Here is a 22631-nt window from a genome sequence, read left to right as displayed (position 1 = left end):
GGACCCTGTTTCACCTCTGAGTTGTCTCTCCAGGTCAGGTCCAAGGGGCTTTTAATGGGCTCCTGGGGCAGGTGCCTGTATAGTTTGTGCTTGTTCTATCAGTAAATAAATGACTTCAGTCTCCAGGACTGTCTCCAGGGGCTTCCAGCAACATTATAAATTCTTATTATCCAAACAAAATCAAAACCAATCTCTTAAAAGAAAAAGCAGGTCTTTTGTTTCCTTTTTTTCTTAAATTCTTTTTAAGGCAAAAGAAGTCAAGCAAACTTGCTAAAATATTAAAACCTTCAGGCAGATTTTGTTCTGCTCCTGTGCTTGGTCTTCTGTAATTTACTAGTTAACGCACTGAAGCACGTGGGGTTTTTGAAGAGAAATAGAAATGCAAGGGATTCAGCATTCCTGATGTACCCTACGAATACTATGAATACTACACAGTGTATTTTCTTTAGCTAGGGTGTCCTTTCAGCATTAAGAAGGTTTATTTGACTGATTCTGCAGCAGGAGGGGAGAGCAAAGTGGTTTATGCTTTACGTTCTTCCCCTTACTAGGGAGCAGAACAAGCAGGGTAGGCTGATGTCTTCCTGATGCTAGATGTCGCTTTGCAAAGATTTTCTCTGTAAGACACAGTTTTGGGCTACGCTATTCTAAATTTTTAAGTTAGTGGAACTGTTTAAATAGTGATAAATCATTCTTCAGGCTGGCCAGAATTAAAAGAGGTCATGGGCTAAACTGCAGAACTGGAATGGTAAACTATTTTGAATATCTTTGCAAACATTTTCTTCCAAAGTGTTTATTTGTTGTATTCTGGGTGTGTTAACAGCTGAAGAGGTTTTAATGTTTTGATGTCTAAGGCTAGAATTTTAAATAAATCTGAAAGTCTAAGAAAGATTGTTACTCACTTCCAAGTGCCACTTGGAAAGAGTTTTTCTGGCGGTAGTTAAGGTCCTCACCCTGTTAAATAATACTTGCGGATTAGATGACCTGGGTGCTCCTCTTTCACTTTGATTTTTGTCCTGTTTTGTCCCTGACAAAGTTACCCATAAGAAGGAGTTTTCTCACAGAACTCTATGGCAATGTGGAGGGATCCTAGTCTGATAGTAAATTAAGCCCCCAAATGTGGGAGTTTTTTCTGTGCCGTGTGAAATGACCACATTTGAAGAGACAGCTGCTGAATATTCACTTTCTAGGAATAAAAAAAATAAATAAATTGCCTACCTCCAGCAACATTGCAAAGTTAAAGGTGGTCGCCCGCTGTCACAGAGAAGCTGGTCTCCTTTACAGGGTCTTTCAGCTTCGACAGGGTAATGTCGAGACCCCTGTAAGATGCGTGTCCGATTTGCTTTGTGTTAGTTCACATGTGTTTGTGACAATATTTGCAGTGCCTGCCACATCTTAAGCACTGTAAACGTGGTTGAAATCAAAGCATAATATTCAGAGTGTGACTTCTTATTTGAATTATAGAATAAATGGTTTGTGGTTTTGTTCAGTAGATAAACAGGGACCATTAGGTTTGTGAGCAGTAACTGTCATGCAACAGGCTCTTTAATTCTCATGTTCTCTTTCTTGAGCTTCTTATCACAAGCTGAAGAGCTGTCTTCAGATGGATGGAAGAAGGTATCTGCAAGTTTGGAAAGTACATAGAAGCGACCGACCTTATTTTTGCTGATAGCTCTTAGCCATCCAGCCAGTCTCAACTTTCTTCATTGAATTTGTCTTTCCAGTCTTTTACGGGCCATGGACTGCAATCTGCATGGACTTGATTTAAATCATTTTTGTTAAAACACGATTCTACGTTTATAATAATAATGGGAAACATTGTGCAGGATATGTAATAACTTAGGGAGGGGAAGGAAAAAGATGAAGCTATAGTCAACAGTGCAAGGCAGGCAGAGAATAAATGCTTTCTTGGTGCCAAAAAAATCTGAATTAGGAAAAAAAGAGAAGTCAACACAAATAGCATGTAATTTCATATAGTTGCTGTAGATGATAGATCATTTCTTCAGTGAGTTGTGAAGCTCTCTGTGAGAACTGCCTGAAAAAAAAAAATATCAGTTTTAACTGTGTATTGCAGTCACTAGCATGAAAAAGATGCGTTTAGCTGCTTTAACGTGGGAAAAATATGTTTGCTTCATACCTTCACAACTACAGGAGTCAATAAATTTCCTAGAAACAACACAGCTGAAAAAGGTGATATAAAGTTTCCCATTGTGGTTCACCTTCAAGTCTATAAAATATAACCGAAGTAGTACTTTTCAGCAAGTTTGGAGGATGTGATATCTGTGCATTATAGGAAAAGTTGCAATATGTCTATCTCTGTCACTCAGACTTCTCCGTGCAGCTTTACATGGTTAGAGTTGATCTATTAGAAGCTATAGTTGCTGGAAAAGTTATGAAAACATTGGCTAATATTTTACAGACTTGAGTTTATTTTTCCAAGGATTTTACCCTTCATTTATCTCAGAGCCTTTCTTTAACAAACTGGGTGGTGAAAATATCATGTTTCATTTGAATGATGGTACATTGGACCGAGCTTTCTCCAAAATGTGTGATGTACAACATGGAAGTGTGTGGGCACCGACTCATATAGCAAGTACAGAGTGTCCAGCGTGACCTAAGCTCAGTTGCTTCTCAGTGTGCTGGTGTCCCAGCAGGTGTGTGGCTGAGCCTCTGTCACTGCTGGAGAGGGAGGGGGTGCCCTTGTCCTTACAAAAAACCCGAATAAACCAATGATGTAAATTGTATTTTGATGGTTTGGTACAGCAGTGTCTGTAGCTAGGTCTGAATCAGACATCAGCTATGAGCTTTGTTTGGTGGGATAAACAGTGTCTCATGGTTGGGAGCTGGAACGGGTGAAGTGAGACCTGGGTATGAGCTTTCTCTGACAGAACAAGGCTGCTTCCTTCACTGGCAGAACCTGAAATAATAGAAGATTAATCTAAGTACCGTTTTGGATACACATGGTTTTAAATGAAACTCATATAGTTATTTGCAAGAAGCGTGGGTTCTTTCCTTGGTGTGACAAGGCAAATAATTCTCTGTGAAGTTCCACATACTGTAAATTTCTTCAGGCAATGTAGGTAGATAAACATTGTGTTTTGTTCAGAGTGAGATTGCGTATAACAAAGTTCTGTATTTATTACGATACAGACAAATAGTTATACAATAATCTCACATATTTAAGTGTTCTAGTTAGAGAGGCAAACCCAAAATATATTAGAAACCTATTTTTAACTATACCAATGGTCAAGACAGTGTATGACAGTCTGTTTCTTAAAATGGCTGTGACAGAGGATACATGTGGAATACCTCTCTTAACCGAAACCAAGATGTTGTAGAAGCCTTAATATGAAAATTAGAAAAAGAGGTGTTCGCTTTACAGAAGTATTCTTAGACTGAAATTCATACTGTGAATATTTGTGTGAAGAACAGATGTTAATCCAAATTAGAAAATGCCTAAAGACAAATACTGAAGAATTTATAAATGGGATTATTTGTTCTGAGAACCTAATTTTAAAGGAGATACTCCAGTTTTCAACCATGGAGCCATTCACGGGCCAGAATGATGTATGGATCAAATTTTTAATAGTTCAAGTGCACTTGATGAAATGCTTTCAACGTTTAACAGCGTCAGTGTCAAAACTGTTCTTTAGGGAATGTGGCTGGCAAATTCTTTTCTGTTTCATAATCTGGGCATATATAAATGAAATATATCAGAAAAATTATTTGTTGTCAGGGCTAATTGGAACCTTTATAACCTACTGTAATGGAACAGTTTGCTCTGGAAAATGGGAGTCAGGTCATTGTAGGTCACAAGGTCTGAAGAAGTTGCTGGTTTGATACCATAAATGTGGTCATTTGCATTTTGGTTGTTTAGCCTCAGGAAGCAGAATTATCTGCAGGGTAGAGGAAGAGCTTAAAAGAATGTTGGTTCACGGCTTTCAGCTTTTGGTATCTTTAATTCACACCCTGGGTGCCAGTAGTGGCTTTGACCAGTGTGTCTGTCCAAATTTCAGGAGCGGAACATAACTACGAGGTTGGCATTTGATAAATTGTCCTTAGCAGTCTGCAGGGCTGTACTGCAATGAGACTTCATCCCAGTTCATTACTGGGGAAGGAGCCCCAGCATTTTGCTGGCAGACAAGAAGCGGCGATACACCAGCAAGTCGGGGACGTTCTTTCTCTGAATAGCTGCAGGAGGCCAGCGCTGCTCCAAAAATAGGCAGCTCTGTCCTGGTAGTTGGAACTGGGCTGATTTAATCTGCTTTTGCTCAGCAGCCTCTGAAAGCGAGGAGGACTGGTGGGGAGTCCTGGAGGATTGCTGCTGCTGTCTCCATCCTTCTCACCATGAAAGCAGCACGGCGCGCGGCAGCCCAGCGATGCGGGGGCATTCGTCTGGGCCCTTCTTAAACCCGGGTTTATAAGGACAGCAATCCATGGGCTGCTTGAAGCAACTAGAAAAGCAATTAATGGAGTGGATGCTGTTAGGCTGGGAGGCTCGGCCATCAGCAGAGGGCACCATATCCCGCCGGCACGGCTCCTACCTGGGCGGCACACCGGCCCCTGCAGGTTTGCCTTGCTGCCTTTGAGGAGCTGCATCAGGACTTTGATCCTCAGTAGAGATCGAAGTTCAGTGTACATGCTTTCTTTTAAGGCCGTGGGACTGTAAACATCATTGGAATCTTGCCGTCTAGTGTTAAAAAGAAGATTTCGGGTAACCAGCCCCAGCGTCGAGCTCTGTCTTCGCAGCATGCGGGAGCTCGGCCGATCTGTGTTGTCATTTCACAGGGCTCGGAATTCTAACACCAACAAAAAACGTCTGGTTGGTTGGTTGGTTTATGGTTTTTGTTTGTTTGCTTGTTTGTTTTTTAATGGAGGAATGTCACCGCAGACCAACAGGGGATGCTTGTTTGGAGACAGATGTTATTGATTCCATATTGCTGAGGAAAGGTATCAGAAAATGAATGAGCAAAGCTGTTCTAAAAATCACACCAGCTTCTGGCTTGCTTTTCCATGAGACTTGCAGTTCAGTTTATTGACACTAACCCCTGAAAGAGCAGGAAGAAAGACTGATGAAAATGAATGGCTTGGTTAGCAAAACAAGTATTTAATTAGTGAAATGCTTACAGGTTTTATTGGAAGGCACGTGGTGCCTGCAGTGGCACGATGCTTCCTTCCCTCTCACAGTATGGCAAAATGTCCTCAGCTCCTTACTATTCCTAAAGACCATGCAAGCGTTTAACTGACATAAATTACTATTTTGGTGAAACAAAATGTTGGGGTTTTTCCTAATACAAGAAAGGAAAGGAAGAGTAGGCAGTGAAGCTACAGAATATCAACTGTTTTTCAAACTATACGTTAGCTTTAATGTTTTCATCGGAGTGCATCACCCCACATAATTCTTCAAGCTTTTTATAGCTTTGCTAATGATGTTCTCATTTCTTGTATAATCTGTTGCAGTCTTACACATTAGATTCAGTGATGACTTTGCAGAAAACGTAGAATATGATGTTGGCCAGGATTCCCTTCCCTGGAGGTACGAGCTGCTCTAGTTAGGTGAGAGAGGGCAAAGGGTTTGTAGTTTTTCCTGGCAGTGGTTCAGGGCGTTTCTGTCTTTGTTGTGACTCTGCAAAAAGCCTTTTATTTAGTCTTTGGATGAAATCTTCTTGCCTTTCTTTTTGGAATTAGCGAAAGCATTTTGTATCCTCAGAGATTTTACATTTTTTTTAGTAGTGTATGTCAATGTGGCAGAAACCTGAAAATAATGCCATGTATGGCAGGGAGAATACAGAGTCTGGGAGATTTGCAGTTTATTCAGAGAGAACGAGATTAGGGTATCAGTTGCTAATCAGGCTACTGCTACAAGAGTAATCTGATTTACTTTTTCTGATGATATTGAAAGGAAAAAAATCATTTTATATGCCAGAAAAATGTGAGTATTATTGTTTTGATACGTTGTCATGGAAATGTTTTAAGAGACCAAACTCAGTTAATAATACATAACGTTGTAGATAATGCATTAGTTAAATCAATGAGTTATACAGGTCAATGAACTGAAACTGGTGTTAGAAGGAACTGAACAGAAAATTAATAATTTAAGCTGTACTGTATGTATTTTCTAAAGCTGAAGACAGCCAGAAGAGATGGATAAATACAGTCTGATGGATAGAAGGAAATGGATAGAGACAGATGATTTGTGTAATTCATCCAGCTGTCAATTATAGTAAATATGAAAATATGGTTTTGTCCTGGATCACCCTTCTTTGCTTATAGGTTAGCTTCTACTCTGCCTTTTATTGCTCTCAAAAGATTTTTCAAAAGGTTAAGGCCTCAGGAATTTAAAAATCCCCATGTAAACTAGGTGTTTCTCAAGAACTTTTCTGTTCAGTTGTGGGAAGCACACGTTGTCAGCTTCCCTTCCTTCACTGCTGTCAATTGAGGAGATGTTTTTTTAGTAGACTGGCATGGATTGATAAAGGATTTATGGAGCATCATGTTTCATGATGTGGAAGCGCGGGCTGAGTCCTGGCACAGGAGAGCATCCCTAATGCGTGTGGCGTTGGCACTGGGGGATTATGGCAAGCTGAAGCCTACAAAATCTTACCGTGTAACACTGGCCATTAAACAATCAAGTGTGCTGTATCTGCAGAACTTCTAGATAGATCCTAAAATGATTTTATTTGTTTTTCCCTGACTGCTTTAAACCAAGTCAGTGACTGAAATATGTAAGCTGCCTAAGATACCAGTGCCATTATCCCCACCTCCCTTATATAAATAATGCTTAAAAATTAATATTTGCCTACCTACAGCAGCCAGACCACTGAAGTCTTGCCCAATGAAATTAAACAATGATTAAAGTAACTGGGGGACCATATCCTTTGGGGTTTCTTGTGAAACATCAGTAGAGCCACATGGAGCAGATCAGGTGCTAAATTTTACTCTTCAAAAGGGTTCTGTGGAGCAGCTATGGAGTGTTAAGACTTGCAGACCTTTTGTGTTTTATGAACTACTTGTTTAGGTAAGCACTGAGCTATTTTCTGCTGTAGTCTGCACACCAGCTCTGAATGCCAGAGATCAAATTAAAAACTATTTCCTGCCTTCCCAAAGGAACTACGTTACCTATAAACCTTGTTTACCTTTGGGCCATGATTAACAGTCCCCCAGAAGAAAGGATTTCAGATAGCCTGAAAAGCAAATGCAGCGCAGTGATGCATGTGCTTACAGTATCAGCATGAGAAGAGGAAAACAAGGAAAAGATATTTTTAATTCTGTGATTTCTTGATTGGTTTGTTTTCTTTCTTTTTTGTTTGCCACTTATCTAGCAATGGATGGCATGAGAAAATAGTCACACTGTGATTTTCAGTGGAGAATAACAGTTAGGTTTGTTCATATTTCCAGGGTATTTTTACTTTTTTTGGTAACTCATGTCCTGGTTCATGTGCCAGCAGAGAACATCTATGTAGAAGTCAGTTGGGTTTTGAATATCAGAGCATCCGTATTATATGTTTCCTAGAGGACATTCCCCCCACCCCCTGGGATACAGTTTCCTATCCCGGTCTGTCAGTTCCATGTATGGTACTACTGAGATTTTGTAGGGGGTGGTGATGTAGAAGAAAAATCAAGTTGGTGAATGAGGTGAATAAAAATACCTGTTTGTTCAAAGCGAGTGTCATGTACTGTAGGTGTGTATGTCCTAGACTTGAGGAGAAGGCAACTAAACTTCAAACTTACTCTATCCAATGTTAGAGTAATTCACAGCACAGCTGCCTGTGTGGACAGGTTTTAATGAAAATCACCCTCTCCACATGTTCAGCTGCTGTGCATTTATTGTTTTTTGTTTTTTTTTTTTTTTTATCTTAGTAACGTGTGACATGAGCAGCTTTTGAGGACAGAGCCTTTCCATGACATTTCAGCTTCACTGGGCATCTCAAGTTTGGTATAGTGAGGCCAGGATCTTTTTCTTTGTTAAGAGTATTAAGATCTTTTCAGACCTGGACTCTCAAAATCAGCAAGTACCTCAGTGTGATGTTAAAGACATTATTCAAAATTGAGAGGTTAATTGTTTTATTTAGGATCCCCAAAATCGGTATTATTTCCTAAGTGCCCACCATTTACATAGTTCAGATGAGATGAATCGTGTCTCTCTGTACTGGATTCTAATGACTCATTAGAAAGAAATTACATTGACAGCTCATAAGCTTGAGCACACAGTTTAGGTTCCATTCTTGCTCCTGGCTTCCCAATAAACAGTGAAAATTCTACCAGCATTCCAGTTTCAAAGTTAAAGCATGAGCAGTGAAAAAATCTTTGCTAAAGACAAACATTTTAGATTTTGCCAACAAGCTTGTGCAAGTGGCATAAATTATTAAAGAGCATGACTTCTGTGTCCTGTGGCATTCATTTTATGAGATTGAAGAGTACTAGACAAGGCACGTAATTTCTACCCTTCACTCTCTTGCGGCTAGTCCATATAATATGAAAAAAACCCAAACATGTGAATAAGATACAAATTAGCACAGAATGACAAATGGGATGGTGCAGTCTTTCTCATAACCAGGTGCCAGAAAATGGAAGAGACTTGATTATTTGGCAAGTGTAATTTAACACAGTGCTTACAATTTAGATATAAATTCTAGACTCTACAGGTGTTGCTTTGAAGTTTTGTAAATAGAAATACAAGTAGTTCTGCTAAATGTTTTTGGGGTTGTTTTTTTTTCTGTCATTGGCGGTTTGTGTGCATTTGAATAATTTAAAAATAGCTCATGTATACCGGTAGGGCAGTGGTATCAGAACACTGGCACTTGGAATCCAAAGTCGACAGACAAGCAGATCAGTTTCTGCATGTGTTTTTGGAAAGGTTTAAGGAATTTGGTAGTTAGTGGAAACAGCATCTGTCAACTATTATGGTAGTGTTGCTCTTCCTCCTTTAGCAAGCTGTCAACCAGAAAATTGTCAGAAAATCAGGCAAATGTATTTTTTGTATACAGGCCTTGTCAAGTGGTAGAGGCTCATTTGTATCTTTGCTTGGTAATGACATTGTAGATTCGTGTTAAAAATCCAAGCAACCTATTACTTCACTGAAAGACATTGAGTTAGGACAACTGAAAATACTTGCCTTCTGCTATAATAAATATTTAATAACTCTACTGTAAATAAGAACCAGTTGGAAAACAGAATTTAGTAGCAGGATACTTCAGATTTCTCTGAAGTGAGCTAAATGCTCCTTTTAGCAGTTAAGCCTTTACAGATGTCAGCTGAGGAGAACAAACATCTTCATAATTTATTTATCACAAGTGAAAGCTGATTTGCTACTTGTTCATGTATATGTTACTTTCATTTAACTGCCTTCATCATGTCCATTTCAAAAAAAACAGTAAGCTGAGATTCTAAAATAAAAAAAGTTTCTGCAGGTGCTCAAGGTGGACCATATGCAAGAGAATCTAATAAAGGAAAGGCACTGTACATCTGAAAGAATTTTCCAGGCAATGCTCTTTTCTCATGCATTTGCATATAATTTTGTTGATGTTAGAGTCACCATAAATACAGCAGGCAGTTTGTCTATGTGTCTCCTTCAGAGATTTCAAAAGGCCAATTTTAGAACTAGGTGTTTGCAAGAAATGTGTTCAGACCCATTGAAGACGAGGAGCTTGGCCCCAGTCTTTTGGATTGATGGTTATACTACGTCTTTGAAAACCTTTCTTGCCATATGTGACCAAGAAGTATTTTTAAATTCTAGGATTTTAAGACTGAGTGAAGATTTTACGCTAACTGCAGTAAGGATCATAGGAATGATCACTTAAGAATGGAAGGGGTGGGGAGGGGCCAAGCCCCAGACTGTTCCATACCCTTTTGTTCCCTGCTAACATTCAGTTGACACTGCTGTGAAATTTTTCTTTTGAATCTAATGTTTACTTCAGGAAGGTGGTATTTAAGAAAAAAAAATCCCCCCCTTTATTTTAGCTTTAACCTTCTTAGGATCACTCAGCTGCTAAATTGTGCTGTGCGCTGTTTGAAAAGAAGCAGAAATTGCAAGATAAGATCAACTGCTCACCTGGGGAGACTTACAAAAGTTTCATATTTGAAGCACATGTTCCAAATGCTAGTCAGGGATGGATAGCATTAAATTCTTACATCTGGCACAGAACTGCTTGCTTTTATGTTGGTTTCTTTTCTTGTTTTATTGTTTAAAAGGATAATAAAACCTCACAATAATATCTCATAATCAGTATAGCATATCTCCAGGCACCTTTTGCATGTTGTATTTGCCAAGAAGAACATACGTCGTAGTTTATTTTGCCTACAGAAATGTTGAAGGTTTGCATCTGGATCCCTTTGGAAATAAATTTATTATTTGCACCAGTGCAAAAAGGAAAAGGAAGATATTCTGCTGCACTGGATGAATATATGGTAATTCATTTTGGCTGGGTGGTAAACAGAATTAATTATCCAAGCCAAAGATACACCTTTTGGCATGGCTTCAGCTGCTGCATATTGCCATAAATTTTTCAAATCCAAGGTTCCAGCCATTTTCATTTGGCATAGGGATTATCTCACTGACATAAGTTAGTTCTGAGTAAACTGAAGATGGTATAGGGAATAAACTCAAAATCCACCTTAAAATGAACAACCAACTCCCAGATATTTGGTGTATTTTAAAGCAAATTTTAGCTGTGCTTTGCAGATACTGATTTTCACTTCTTGTTTTTAGGATTGCAGGGAACACACTAAGAGCAGGGAGTGCTCTAGTGTCTTCAAGAGAGCTTTCGCTTCTGAATTCTGTCCAAATAATCTGCTTTGTTTCCACTGATCCCTTTTCATTCTTATGTCTAATTAAATGAAGTGTTGATGTCATATGTTTCTTACTGGCAACTGTGTGTTAGCTGGATAAGCACCACTGCACGTGTGCCCGGCTTGTACGTTCCTCTCTAGAGATGTGCCATGGGCCACAGTAAGAGGCAGATGTTTCAGGTCACTAAAGCTTTTTCTGACTCCATACATCCAAACTGTTCTTATATTTCTGCTTCTATGGCTTCTGCTCAAGATTTTTTTTCACCTGTTCAAATTCCTGTATAATTTTTTAAAAGCAGCTGTTTCTGTAGGAATCTGAGGGAATCAATATCCATCTACCTTTGGAATATTCAAGACAGAATGCTTCCAGCTGGTGATTCTAGGGTCTTTGCTTCTCTCCAGTTATGTTAAGATGGCTGAGGTTAGACTTTTCTACAGATATTCTTTAATCCTACTATTAGTCTGGTGCAGCTACTTTTAGGTCTCTAAGGAAAAAGTTCTTGTAAAGGTGTCAAAATGTTGTCCCATGAATGTGTAGATAGTGTTTCCCATAGGAGGGAAGCCATGCTTTGAGTAGTGATATTTGGTCATGTTTACACAGTCTGGTAGCCTTTACTGGAGCCAGAAACAGGACAGTGATTATGTGGACTTCTGCATCTCCTGGAGCCTGCGTCTTTTCAGGCCCACTCAGTATATGGCTAACATAGGTGATTTTAAGTGACTTGTTTTGTCCAGACTTACAGCTCCATCACCTTGACTTAATCTTAGATGTTTTAGTCTAACCACCTGGAATAGTTGTGCACTGTTTTATTTTTATTAATGCATTGTAAATGTGTTGATCTAGGGTTGGGATTTTTTAACTCTTTTCTGAATTATCTGAAAGCATTCAATGGATATGCTGCTTTTCCTAACAGAGTTCTGATTACTAACTCTTTTTTTTTTGCTTTGCACTTACTAATGTAATGAACTATTTTAAGTGAGTTTGTCTTCTGCTAATGTTTGTTCTTATCAGTTGTCTGAATGAGTCTCATAACTCCATGCAAATTGTTCCCATCAAATTATATTTTTAAATTATGACAATGCTAAATCCAGTTAATCATTTATGGTATGTTCTATAGCATAATTATAGAGACAATTTTGATAAATCAGGTAGCTATAACTAAATCATCCAGATATATCACTGCATCACTATATTTAAAATATTTTAAAAATCAGTGTTGCTTTGAAAAGTGCTAGTGTCAGTTAAAAATGTCAACAAATTTAAGGGGAATGCAGGAAAAAAAATCTCATTTAAAAATTTTGGTTTAATTTAAAAGTTAATGCTGAAAAGTGTACAATTGAAATACAGTTTTCCTTATATTACACCCACTGATGACTGTCGTGAGAGCAATAGGCTAGACATGGGATTAAAATTGTGTTATTTAAGTAATTTACCAACTACTATACTGCAGTTCTACTCTTTCTTTAGACTGCTGGCTCGAACTACAGACTTGAGAATTCTTACACCTTAAAGACATTTTGCTAAACAAATATTAATTTAATATTAGGAGTTACAGAATGGAAACTATAGCCTATACAGTACTTATAGTATTTCAAGGACTGAATTTAATATAAAATGCAATCTTTCATAGAAACATATAAATTGAATCTTTAAAGAAATACTTTCTTCCTAAATCTTTTGATATAGACAGGCATTTTCATCAGACATGCTGTGAATGGATAATGTGAATGTCAAGGTGTGAACGCATCTTGAAACAGTGCTTTAATTTGCCATGGGAAGTTATTATGCTGACTATAAATTATGGGATTTCCCTGTGTTAAATAAATCCAAGATGAAATCTAGACAAGGCATTAAGGAAATGAAGCATCGGTTTAATTCCTTTGTATTCCAACATTATGGAAAAACATGTCTTGGAATTGAAATTGATTGAAACATTTAAGACCAAATACGTTGACAGTGAAATCCCGTTGTTTTTCTGTATATGCTCAGGTATAACAACTCACACTCAGCTGCCAGCAGGATCCTGGGAGGGATGTTTGTATATTCAGCCGGCCTTTGCTAGATCCCTACCTAGCAACATCCTGGTCTTGAATTCCTCTGGTATTATGGATCAGAAGCTCATGATTATGAAGCCTTGTCTGTGTCTAAATTGTTTTTAATCACGGCAATAAGTGTTGCTTTTCCATGGTGTGGTCCCCTCAAGATCCCTGCAGAGCCACATTCAGTCCCGTTTGCCTTTGCTAGAGATCTCTGCTAGTTCCTGAAGTGCTTGGTTTGTGAGGAGGTCAGACTTTACAAGGGCTCACGTCACCCATCTCATGTTTGTACATTCACTTGGTGTGTGTACATTCACAATGTGTAGAAGGTTTCATTTAACGTAAGGGTGTCTAATGGATTATTTTATTTTTTTTTAACTTTGGTTGTATTTCCTTATTTGATATGTGACTTTTTCACCTACTTTTTAATTATGCTGGATCAAACAAATAAATAAATATGGATGATTTTAAAACTTGAGGTTGAGATTTAAAAAAAACAAAACACCACCAACCTCTACTCACATTAGAACTGTTGGGAGGAAAACAATTTGGAGATGTCATTTATATCTTTTCAATTCTGCATAGTCTTGTTCATCACTTAGTTTCCTTAAAATTTGCAATTTATGATCCGTCAGTGTGAGAAGCCGTCGTGAAGCAGAAGCTATATTTCCATCCCACAACATACATTTGTCTTCCCAATCTCTTCAGTAACAAGAGCAAACTGCAGTCTTGATATAGGGGAACCTGATCCTTGGGAGTTCAAATCCCAGCATGCGAGCCTCTCACTTAAGAATCACATATAAGAAAGGGAAAATCTCTTGTTTTTGACAAGATACTTTTGTTCTAAATATTTTTCAGGTGGGATTTTGTTGGTTATTCACTAGGTAACTTAAAATAATTTATAAAGTCAAGAAAAATCCCTTGCCTTGGGATTCATGGGGTTTTGTCTCTAAAGAACCGAAAGGAAGCCCTCACACCAGGTAAAACTGAGCTTTCTAGAATGCTTCCACGCTGGTACTAATCTGTTAAAATGACGTGGAAGTTTTGATAAATAGTTGTTATATATAAAAAAAGGAGGCTTTTCAAACGCTTTGTTGATCAGTTGTTAACCAGGGCTCTGCCATCTGTCATAAAGAAATTTTAAAGAGAAATTGAGCAGATCTTATGCCTCTGTCCATTAGGAACCAGTATCAATCGGTTCAGGAAGAGTATCGAGGGTCATTAGCTGCTGTTATGGCTGAAGCACTAATGTGTGCCTCATGCATCAGAGTTAATGATGCCTACAGTTTTGCCTTTGCATCCAAAGGGTCTTCAAAAGTTGGATTTCCTTTTTTCTTCTGTGAAACTGTTAAAAGGGGAAACTTTGTGGGCTATTTTTCTTTCTTATGTATTTAGGAACTAAAGAATGATCTCGGTCTTTCTCATTTAATAAAAAAATAATTCTCAAAACCACCTCATCTTACAAAGCTCAGCTGAGGAACAGGAAATTTTTCTGACTTGGTATTTTTATTTTCCTGTTAGAGATTTTTTTTTTATGACTGTAGTATGTTTTTTAATCAATTTCTATGACTACTCAAAGCAGAAAGCCCTGAGGCATGTTTTATTTGTCAGATATGACCAAACAAAGCAAGGGTTAAACAGAGTCTCTGAAAAATGTCAGGTTACGTAAAACCACATGGCAAGTGTTTCTAAAGTGAAAGGCATGTGAGAAAACAGGTCATAAATCACTACATCTCTAGAAGATGAAGTCTGCAGTATTTATTATCTAGGCACCATTTTGATTTGCCAGTAAGGAAGCTCCTTGTCGGGATAAATACTGCAATTATAGTGATAACGGCTTGGAGCTGCAGCATCCACCAGTGGGGCACACTAAGAGAACGAGCATCCTGGTAACATGTTTCCAGATACAAAGGTGAGCATTTGTCTCATAGTAATTTCTTTCTTATGGGAAACTATACATAAACCATTGAAGAAAAAAACTAAAGGAAAAGAGAGGAAAGGGAAAGGAAAAAGGAGTTGTTCAAGTTCCACAAGGAGGGATACATACTTTTTTGTCCTCCTGTATTTTCTTGATATTAGCAAGGAAGAGCAGAGAGATACGTATTTTTTATTAAAACAGAGCTTTTGGAAAAAGGTTTTAGATTTCTTTTCTAAAGGCATAATTTCATATGCATCTATATAAAAGCATACTTTTTTTTTTAATGTGCATATATACATATAAATTTAGATCTAAATATCTTTAAAGCTCTGGCTAGAGCCAAGCAATTGAAGGCAGACACAATGTGAGCTTTCCCACTCTGCCTCTGTCTGGACCCACACATGCTTTCCCAGTCCTCCAAAGCCTTTGAGCAGAGGCTGCCAGATGGAGCAAAGTGACTCCAAAAATATACATCTCAATATGAAAAAATACACGTTTGGTTCATATCTTAAAGGTTTCTGAGCAATCTGAGAACGTTTTCAAGGTTTTCAGGAGATCACAAATTTTAATTTGTGGCAGATAGCAACTTTTTCATTGCAATCTGCTGACGCTGCAGAGTAGCTCTGTGCTGGTTAGTTCTGGTTTGGTTCTCTCTTGTACTGTATCTGTCAGGCACCAAAATTTTTTTTTGCTCTTCAGGATCATCTATTGTCCCTGAAGAAGAGGCCATTGTTTAGTGATATAAAGAGGGTGTGTATCTGCAAAGCATGTTCAGCACTCAGGAAATACTGGCTGTGTTCTCAGCACATCTGGACCTGTAGAAGGTGACATATGTCAAGCTGAAATTGTATGACACATTTTTTTAAATGATAGTGATGATTCTGAGATACATTGGCTGTGTGATTTTTCTGGTTTTGACTTTCATTTGGATTACAAATTTTTAAGAATCAAGTGAGCTTTTATTTAGAATGACACAGTATGATACTTCACAGGAGAACAGTGTATATACTAACCAATTGCAGTTAAATTTCAAGTGAAACTTTTTTCAACTAATTCTTTTTTCTATGTTAAAGAAAGGTGTGGAAAGTTGAGGCTTGCTTCTTGTTTTTTCAATGGTGTTTATTCCTTTCTTGTAAATTATAAGATGTTGGTATATTCCCTGGGGTCAGCACACTGAACATTGGTTCATGTGATCATCATGGTGATGGCTTGGGTTTTATCCCTAGTTTATTCTTTTCTGGTTTTCTCTTGAGTAAGTCACTTTATCTGTCCGCATTTTTGTTCATCTCCTGTATAAAGTGGGAATAACAATACCGTTACTACCATTGAAATAAAGTAGAAATTGCTTCCTCAAAATCAAAAAGTAAAACTCATATGTTGGTGAACTAAGGTGCATTACCCCCCCCCCCCCTTTTGTTTCTTTAATTATTTAAATAAGTGGGTTTTTATTTAAATAAGTTATCTTGAGGATTTTCTTCTCAACTTGACTAAGATGCCTGTGGAAATATCAGATATCTTGTTGTCAAAATAGTGAAAAATGCTGTCTGAAGATATTTTTTATATTTCAGAGACAAAAAAAAAAAAAAAGCTTGAAAGTTTCCTGAGTGATGTGTGATTTCTCTCAGCAGGAAGCGAAGAGAGAATTTTATTATCTGACCACATTGATGGAAGCTGTTTTCATATGTTGCAGCCAGCAAACCTTTTTGCTGCCAGCATTACTCCCCCTTACTCTATAATTCTACATCATAGACATGGCTGGCTTTCTTTGAATAAGCTTTTCCAAAACACAATGTAGCAACTTGGAATAAAAAGATCAGTGTTAGGGATTCATTCTCTGCCATTTCAGATATGTCTCCATCTCCATCTAGTGTGGCTCCCTGTGACAGCACAATTCCCATTAATTCTGTCAAAGACGAACGTGAAATCATACAAAGTGCAGCAAGTATGAGTAGCAGAAGACACGATAAATAGCTCTTGAGGGTGTACAACACACAGGAAGACAAAGGAGATAGCGCTTCAGCTCACAAGGAAGAGGCATCATTTCTCAGCATGATTAAGTGCTTCCATGGAGCTGTAGCAGCTACAATAGCTCTTACATCTGGCAACTTAGCTTTTATACAGTTCTTTTGCCAGATTTTTCAGTATTTCAATGAACATATGTATGTTTATATTGGAGAAAGCAGTTTGCTTTAATGTCATCCCTTCTGAGACATACTTGGTAATAAACAACTCCAGATCACGCCTTACCTTTTCGCATGGGGAGTGAACTCAAAATGTTATGCTGAATTTCAGACTTAACGCTATTCATCAGTTGAGATTACACCTGGGTTTTTGAAAAAATGTGTATCCCAGTGCAGGATTAGTGTGTGAAATTCAGGCGCCCCAAGTTTGTTATTTTCTTAATTTTAGGTCCTGATGTCTTTTGATTTTTGTCACGGAAGTGATCAGAGTTGAATGAAGCTTCATGCGTACAGGTTAGGGAATGTGAGGAATTGGTGCCATGTGTTTCCCATTGCGGGAACCTTTATGATATCATCGTCAAAGAACATGTTCAATATGCCTTCCAGACTTGGCATGCTCTTTAGATTGCATGATCGGTTGGGACTGTGTCAGTAAAACATTCATATTCCCCTGGGTGCACAATTACTAAGATATTGAAAACATTTCATCTATAAGAGGAAAGACTCCCCCCACCCCCAAAAAAACCCCAAACCAAACAAAACAACAACAACAAAAAAACCCCAAACAACAAACCACCCCACCAAACCAAAAAAACCCCACCCTTTATATTCCTGATGAAATTGTATACAGTATCTCATTGAACATCTTGACCTCATTTTGCCGTGAGGGCTTTAAAGAAACTTCCTATTCAGTGGACCACTAATTCTTACCTCTCCATCCTTAGGTACTCACAGAAAAACACCTTTTTTGGCCCCAGCTGCTAGAAACAAAGTCATCCTTCTGTTAGCATATGGATAGCAGCTGTCATTACCACTAGCCAGTTATATTGTCTGCTGTCCCAGTCCTTTATCTGTCCAACTCTAGACACTAATTCAGAAAATAAGAATAAATAATCAAGACATGTGGAACTGCAGCCAAGCTTTTTTTATTTACAACACCTGTTGCCTTTTATAGGGTTGGCACAGTTAGTCTAACCCACAGTGGTCTTCTAGATTTCTTGATAACTGGACTTTCTGAAATGTGTCTGCAGTTTTTGGGGAAACTTAATTTTTATTTTCATTAAAAGGTTAAAAGTAAAACAGAAGATTTCACTGCATATCTGCTGCAAAGCAAGGGGAGGAGGGGCATTTGAAGGAGTCAGAACTGTGCACATTTTTACGTTGCAAGATGAATGACTGTGTTCAGCTGTAGTGCTGTGGTTCCCCCACCTCTGTTGACACCTGTGCCGAGGCAGGAGACATGAAACACCTCATAGAGAAAACAGTCCCAGCTGCCCTCCTCCTCTCTGTTCTTTTTCCTCTTTTACTGATTTGCATACTCACTGCATAATAATAACTACATAGCCCTGGATTTTCTTTTCTAAATTTTCTAAATGTTGTGTGTTCTGGGAAAAAAAAAAAAGGGGGGGGGGGGGGGGGGGGGGCGGGGAAACCTGCCTCCCTATTTCCTTGGTAGTTTCAAAAGTTTCACTGGATTTGTTTCTTAATTTCTGCCTTATGAAACCATGTCAATTTAAACTGAGATTTTTTTGATGCTTCAAACTAAGCGGAGCTTGCACATTCAGTATTTTAATGCAAGGTCAGGTGAGTCCGGGCTGACTCTTAACAGGGCTAGTGGCTCGGTCACTGTGCTTTGAGGCACCCGGTCTGTGGTGTTTTGAGATTGTACTGACCCAGAGCTGCTCAACACAGCCATGTACAGCTGTGCTTCTTTAGGTGTGATCTTGGAAATAAATCCTTTATGTGAGTTTTTTAAGGCACGTCTAGGTTTGTTATTTTCAGATTAACTGGTAAAGCTAGAAGTAGATAGGTTTTGGAGAATGCAGACCCTTCTTCAGGTCAGAAAAATTTTCTTGTTTTCCTGACTGTGATAATTGGTTTAATGAATGATATTTTATCTGTCTAGAAACCTTGTTTTACCTTTGTTCTTATACTGCCACAAAAATTAAAACTGTTTTATTTTAGGTTAGAATTTACAGCAGTTGTGTTGAAATTTAGAAAGCTGGAAAGAGGACAAAGATGTCTAACAATCTTAATTAGAACTATAGAATAATTTAGGATGGAAGGGACCTCTGGAGGTCATGAAGTCCAATGCCCACTCTAAAACACAGTAAATTATAAAATATACAAAAAATACTGTCTCTCTTTTGTCACAGGAAACCCATAAACTTGAACCTTGAAAAATGGAACCCATTTCTTGCAAATGTATTTATCTTGGTCTTAGCATCCATTTCCATCTTCTGGGCTACACAGTGTCCCCTGTGTGGTATGGCTGGCTTTGCTACCTGTAACAGCAGAGGTGGAAAATTATGTACTTGTTCCCAGTATTGGTGATTTTAAGTTCTATTTAATAATAATTAATCGTTTTCTTGAGAACTGATTGGTCTCTAGGTATCCAGGTAATTAATGCAGGATAGAAAGGAGAAATGGAAATGTATCCGCTTAATCAGCTATATGCGTATTTTTATCGTAATTTGAAATAATTACTTTCTTGTAGACTTGCCAATGATTTTTCATATCTCTGTGTAAATAAAACATTATAGAGTTAGAGAAGAGAAAACACATTTTGGATAAAAAGGCAGTAAAGAAAATTTTAATAAAAAATGATTTCTCTTAGTTCTACATAGAACCACCTTTTCTCCACTGAAAATTCTTGGAGGCTGTGTGAAATAGATAATTATGCAGGGTTTCTACTTGCTTGGGTTTTTTCTTAATCATATTAGCAAGGGTAATATACAGCTTGTATTATATATAGTTTACATATAATATCTATCTGTAAACATACATATTTTACTCAAAACCAAAATCTATAGAACAGACCTCTGAATGTTCAATTTTCTGGTGAAACTCCTCAGTTGAAAATGAGCACTGACATAGTTAAAAGTGACTTCAGTGCAGTGCAAGAGTGATAGCCTGAGCTCTCCCCCATTTCAGTACTGCTAGGGTGAAAGGTGCTCAGGTACAAGGAAGAAAACAGGTAGCTGAAGATGTTGTAGGAGTCTACAAACATTTGTTGTTCCAGCAGGAAAAGCTGAAAGTCCTGTTCCAGTGCAAAACCTTTGGATAGGGGCACAGCTGCCATTTTCTTAAAATGTTAATTTTTTTAAACCTTGGCACCAGAAAGTGAAGTGACCACTATGCTTTTTGCACCTTTCTTTCAATATATTGTGCCCAAAAGAATGTTTCTTCATAAGTATTAGACAGACGTAATCGTTTGTAGGGAGAACAGAAAATGCTTGGGGCTGAGTTCTCACCAAATATCATAATTAGGTTGTATGTAAAGAAGAAAAAGCATCATTCTTTGAAATCTGGGGGGTTTTTTGGCAGCACATGTCCAACTTTAGTAACCATACGTACCAGCAGAGACAATGTCATTCCCATGATTTCTTTTTCTTAAAGCCTGCATGTCAAAATGAAATTAAAAACCTGCCTGTTCTGACACGTCTTTTCAAAGACCGTGAGTGCCTCTAAGTGGCAGGAGTAAATAGAATGTCAGAGTTAAAACTTCATGTAGCGCACTCCCAGTGGGATTAAATGTCAACAAATCTGTGCTGAAAAGACCTCTCCATCTGTAATTTCCTGCGTTGGAATTACCTACCACACTTTGGAGGAGAAAACCCAAAATGTAGGCATTGATTTTTATGTGAATGGCTAAGAGATACTGCAGCTTCCCCAGGTGGAGTCCTATCTACCTTTCAAGACATCCTCAAACAAACCCATTTTTAGTAAATCTGTGTAAGGAACCACACCTGTGTTTTTCAATGACCCTAAAAATATTCCTGTTATTTGACCTTTAAACACTCTGATAGACTAGAACCAAATGTATTATCAAAACCATTAGACTTTCAGTTGTGGGTTGTTTTTTTTTTTCTTAATTTACGGCCCTGCTCTCCACTCAGTAAATTATCTGTAATGGGCAGCTGATGGGGGAGGTTGGCATTGCAGTCAAGTCCTTGTAAAACTCTGTGGGCTCAGCAACTGTTACCTTGACAGGGTACCTCTTCATATGAAATGTCTTTGGAACAGGGTCCTTCTGCTCGGTGCTTAACGCACAGTGGAGTCCTTTTCCTTTACTGTAGCTCCAAACTGCCACTGTGATATCCATACTTAGTTTTAGGCTGGGATGGCTGATTTCACGTGCCGATGCTATGATTTCTTCCATCAGCCAACAAATTCAACCTGCTGCAACAGTTACAAGTGCACCCCAAAGTGAGTTCTCTTTAGACAGTGCCACAACAATTCCAGAAGAAAGCATTCCATTTTTTTTAGTTTTGCTAGAAAGCATTAGAAGATTTTTTTTTCCTACACAGTGGCTTTAACTAGATCCCTTTTTCCTTAATGGAATAAGTGTCTGTTAGATGCCTAAAAGGGCAGTGGAAGAATAATTTTTTCCAAACTTAATTTTTTCCCTACTTGATAGTAACATTCCCCACGCTCTGTCCCTGACAGTTCCTTTGGCAGTTCTGTAAGTGTCCTTTTGCTCTGTAAGATTTAATTTCATTTTCCTATATAAATGCTAGTGTGAAACAAATATTTTATGATTAACTGAGACAGTTTAAACCATTTATTTTATTATTATTTTTTAGCCTGTAAGTAAACTTTATTTTGTTATCATGACAAACTTGATTCCTCCAACCCCCCAAAAATCCAGAACTTTGTTTTTCAATAATAGCAGGAGTGGAAGATTCCCTCAGGTTTTAAAACTGCACTGAAGATAAACATTTGGTTTGTATGTTCTCAATTAGTGTGAAAATGTGCAAATGTCACAGATTGTTAATTACTTGAAACTAGAAATGTGGAAGAAGAAAAGGAGGCGCTGCAGTTTTTCTTTGATGTGGACATGCTTCAGAGGATTGCAGCTTCCCCATAACTCAGTGCTGAGTGAAGGTGGGGGGTGTCTCCCAGGTGGTAAATTTGTACTCTCTAGCCTGAAATTTATTTTAAGCTGTGGAAGCTGAGATATTGGCTGTAGGGTCAGTTTAGGAAAACGCTGCCAGCAAAAGAGTTATCTGGGCCTGGTACTACCAGCATGATATAATTAAATATGTTGTTTGGCTAGCAGATCAGAGTGGGAGTTGGAATTAGGATTATAAGAGTGGAGCTAGCACAGCCAAACAGTCAGGCTGTCAAATCAGCCCTTGTATTTACATTCTTCCTTATTTAAGAAAGAAAAAAAAATTTGTTCATGTTGTCATTACCTCTTGAAAGAAGGTCTTAGAAAGTACGATGCTTGGAGGAGAAGGTAGGAGGGCAAGATGGGGTGGAATGGCAAGGCAAGATTGATCCTTGAGAGGCTCAGGGAGTGAAGGGAAACATGTTACAAATGGTAATAAGGCAAGTTAAGAAAAATGATACCAGATGTGGCTGTAATGCCAACAATCAGCAAAAAATGTAAACATATATAAAGCTATAGTAATAAAGCTGTTACAGCTGTAATGTTCAGGATGGAAAGAAAAATGAGGTCTCTTTTTAACTTCAGCTATATCAGGCTCTGGCCTCTACTTATATTTATTTTTCCCCTTGTCCATTTCATCCTTTTAGAATAGTGATCCGTCTTCACTAAAATTTGTTAGAGACCACTTCTAACATTTTTTTATAAAAGTAGAATACAATACTGCTTACGTTTTTCACATTAAGCAACTATTTGTGTCAAAGAACACTTCTGAACTCTTCAGCATATTTCACAACCAATTAAATTTCTAAGTGCGTGG

At 38.1% G+C, this 22631-nt stretch overlaps 1 protein-coding gene across 1 annotated transcript in view; it reads left to right on the top strand.

The window, feature by feature from the left end:
- SLIT3 (slit guidance ligand 3) overlaps positions 1-22631 on the top strand; it is a 530317-nt gene that overhangs the window by 197022 nt on the left and 310664 nt on the right. The gene's annotated exons all lie outside the window — the stretch shown is intronic.

The sequence above is a fragment of the Falco naumanni genome, chromosome 8 (genome assembly GCF_017639655.2).
Source record: "Falco naumanni isolate bFalNau1 chromosome 8, bFalNau1.pat, whole genome shotgun sequence".
Classification (NCBI taxonomy): domain Eukaryota; kingdom Metazoa; phylum Chordata; class Aves; order Falconiformes; family Falconidae; genus Falco; species Falco naumanni.
The sequence above is the reverse complement of the archived record's forward strand: the minus strand, read 5'-3'. Positions and strand labels throughout refer to the sequence as shown.